Here is a 4,020-nt window from a genome sequence, read left to right on the forward strand (position 1 = left end):
TGCGTTGCCAGCAGCAGTTGTGGAAGCGAGGTCATTGGGGACATTTAAGAGACTGCTGGACATGCATTTGGTCACAGAAATTTGAGGGTTCGTACATGAGGATCAGTGGTCGGCACAACATCACGGGCTGAAGGGCCTGTTCTGTGCTGTACTGTTCTATGTTCTATGTTCTAAATTTGTTGGTCAAATGCTAGAACGTTTATTGTTCTTGCATTATAAAACTCGTAGAAACAATGAGTGAAGTGTCACAATGACCTTTTCCAACAAGGGAGAATCTAACCATTGGCCCTTCACATCAATGAGATCACTGTCACTGAATCCCCCTCCAACCACATCCTGGGGGCTACCATTGACCAGAATCTCAACTGGTCTCACCACACAAACACAGTGGTCAGAGGCTGGGAATCCTGCCGTGAGTAACTCCCCTCCTCACCTCCCAGAGCCTGCCCACCAGCTATAATGGGCAGCACGGTGGCACAGTGGTTAGCACTGCTGCCTCACAGCGCCAGAGACCGTTTCCTCCGGGTGCTCCGGTTTCCTCCCACAATCCAAAAATGTGCAGGTTAGGTGAATTGGCCATGCTAAATTGCCCGTAGTGTTAGGTGAAGAGGTAAATGTAGGGGAATGGGTCTGGGTGGGTTGCGCTTCGGCGGGTCGGTGTGGACTTGTTGGGCCGAAGGGCCTATTTCCCCACTGTGAGTAATCTAATCTAAATAAGGCACAAGTCAGGAGTGGGATGGACTATTCCCCACTTGCCCTGGATGGGGGCAGCTCCAACAACACTCAAGAAGTTCGACACCATCCAGGACAAAGCAACCCGCCTGATTGGCACCACATCCACAAGCATCCACTCCCTCCACCACCGACTCTCAGTAGCAGCAGTGTGTACCATCTACAAGATGCCCTGCAGACATTCACCAAAGATCCTCAGACAGCACCTTCCAAACCCAAGACCGCCTCCATCTAGAAGGACAAGGGGCAGCAGATACAGGGGAACGTCACCTCCATGCAAGTTCCCTTCCAAACCACTCTCCATCCTGACTTGGAAATGTACCGCTGTTTCTTCAGTGTCCCTGCGTCAAAATCCAGGAATTCCCTCCCTAAGGGCATTGTGGGTCAACCCACAGCACATGGACTATATCGGTTCAATATGGCAGCTCAGCCCCACCTTCTCAAGGGTCAACTAGGGATGGGCAATAAATACTGGGCCCAGCCAGCGATATCCACCTCCCATGAATGGGTTAATAGAATGAGTTACGTGAGTCACTACAACGTATTGTATAGCACAGGCCAACTCCCCTGATAACCATTTATATAACCCATGAAAAAATAGAGCTTCCCTTGATCCTGTTACATTATACTCAAGTTATGCTTCTTGTCAACATGTTACATAAAGAAGGCTTAATCACAGTAAACTGGGAGGTTATGTAACATTCAGATTTAACACAGAGCTCAGTGTGATTCACTTGGCCTGCTGTGAATTAGAAACAATTAAGGGAACATTCACGGTGTGAGTTTTTTTTTCACAACTTGGCTCACAGTATGTGGGTGTTGCTACGCCAATATTTCATTTCCCAACCCTAATTACCCCCTTGATCTGAGCAGCCTTCCATTCCAGAGGGGCAGGTAAGCTCCAACCACCTTGCTGTGGGCCTGGAGTCATGTGGAGGCCAGACCAGGTAAGGCTGGCAGATCTCCTCCCCTGATGGGTTTGTCCTTTAAGATGAAAACTGATGATGGTTACACATGCAGGATTGCCAAATATATTCCAACCTGAGGCAGAGGGATTTGAGCCAATACCCCCACCCCCAAAAATCAATGACCCGTGGGTCTAGTGGAGTGGTATTGTCACTACACCACCTTGCCCCACTTCTGCCAGCCCACAAGCAGTTTTCGGTTCGCCAACCACCTCTGATTGGGCGAGGAGTGGGCAGGAGATCACCGGGCCCTGGCACTGCCCCACAGGGGTCAATAGACCAGCGCACTCAGACGCACACTCAGCCCCTGCCAATCCAGCAGCCTCCCTTTCACTGGGTCAGGAGCTGCCTTCAGCTGGCACCACCATCTCTGTGCCATATCCAAGAGCAGCCTCATCGAGGGACCCAGTCCCTTCTGTGAGGTCTCACTGCCTGTTCTCCTGCAGGCTGTCTTGGAATACCACACTATCTTGGAATGCCAGGCCATCTGGAAATGCCACACTGTCTTGGAATGCCACACTATCTCGGAATACCACACTATCTCAGAATACCACGCTGTCTCGGAATACCAGGAGGTCTCAGAATGCCACGCAGGCTCGGAATGCCAGGGTGTCTCAGAACATGAGGCCATCTCGGAATGCCATCCGTTTCCCAGGGAGGCCTTCGCCATCTGACCAGCATGGACAGACACCTCAGTAAAGGTTGGCACCAAAGTGGGGTGCATTTAGAAGCTGGGGTTGGGCGGTGCAGGAAGCAGATAAGTCCAGGTGAGGGGGATTTAGTGCTAATCTCACCAGCATTGTCAGGTTCGAACCCCCGGCTGATGTTCTGGGCACTGGCTCAGTTGGCACCATGGAGATCTCCCAGTGCGGAGGAGACTACATTATGAGCAGCCAATGCAGTAGGCTTCATTATACGTCCCTGCCACCAGGATGGTCTCAGGGCTCAGCACTTCCTCCTGGAACAAATTCCTGCCAGCCTCCTCCTCCTCCTGGCTGAGCCCGTCCTCATCCTCAATAACAAGATCTCCTTTGACCCCTCGCACTTGCTTCAGGTCAGAGGGGTGACCATGGTAACCATCATGGGCCCCAGTTATATCTGTCACTTTGTGGGTTACATGGAACATTCCTTGTTCCAGTCCTATCTGGGACCCCAGCCACAATTCTTTCTCCGACAAATCCCTGACATCATCGGTGCTGCTTTCCTCTCTTGTCCGGAATCGGAAAAGTTCATGGAATTTGTTTCCAATTTCCAAATCACCCTCACTTTCACCTGGTCCATCTCTGACTCCTCTCTTCCCTTCTCTGACATTTCTGGGGCTTAACTGTCCACTAATATCCACTAGAAACCCACCAGCTCCCACAGCTACCTGGACTATACATCCTTGCCCCCTGCTTCCTGTATAGGCTCCATTTCATTCTGTTAGTTCCTCCATCTCTGTCATATTTGTTCCGAAGAGGCCAACTGCAACAAGGGAGCCTCCAAAATGTCCATGCTCTTCCTCAGCCAAGGATCCCCCAGCACCGTTGTTGACAGGGCTCTTGACCAGGTCTGATTCATCTCCTGCACTTCTGCCCTCATTCCCTCTCTTCCCTCCCATAAATAGGCAATAGGGTTATCTTGTGCCTACCCACCATCCTATCCGCATCCACCTCCAGAAGATCATCAACTACCATTTCTGCTACCTCCAATAAGATTCTGGATTAGTGGTGCTGGAAAAGCGCAGGGCCTGAACTGCTGTGCTCTTCCAGCACCATTAATCCAGAATCTGGTTTCCAGCATCTGCAGTCATTGTTTTTACCTCCAATAAGATGCCAGCAGCAGACACATATTCTCCTCCTCTCCCATGTCCGCCTTCCACAGGGACCGTTCCCTCTGGGACACCCTGGTCTACCTCTCCTTCTATCCTGACACCCCACCCATAGCTCCACGGCACTTTCCCTTGCAATCTCACCTGCCCATTTACCTCCTCTCTTCTCAGTGTCCAAGGGCCCAAACATACCTTCCAGGTGAAGCTGCATTTTACCTACACTTCACACAATTTAGTCGACTGTATTCGCTGCTCACAATGTGGTCTCCTCTACATTGGGGAAACGAAGCAGAGACTACGTGACTGTTTCACTGAAAATCTACATTCTGCCCACAAAAATGACCCTGAGCTTCCAGTTGCCTGTCATTTTAACACACCGCCCTGTTCCCTGGCCAATGTCTCTGTCTGAGGCTTGCTGCAGTCTTCCAGTGAAGCTGGAAGAAGGAGACCTCATTTTCTGCTTGGGGACTCTGCAGCCCTCTGGATTCAATGTCACGTTTAATAATTTTAGAG

Source organism: Chiloscyllium plagiosum, chromosome 10 (genome assembly GCF_004010195.1).
Source record: "Chiloscyllium plagiosum isolate BGI_BamShark_2017 chromosome 10, ASM401019v2, whole genome shotgun sequence".
Classification (NCBI taxonomy): Eukaryota; Metazoa; Chordata; class Chondrichthyes; order Orectolobiformes; family Hemiscylliidae; genus Chiloscyllium; species Chiloscyllium plagiosum.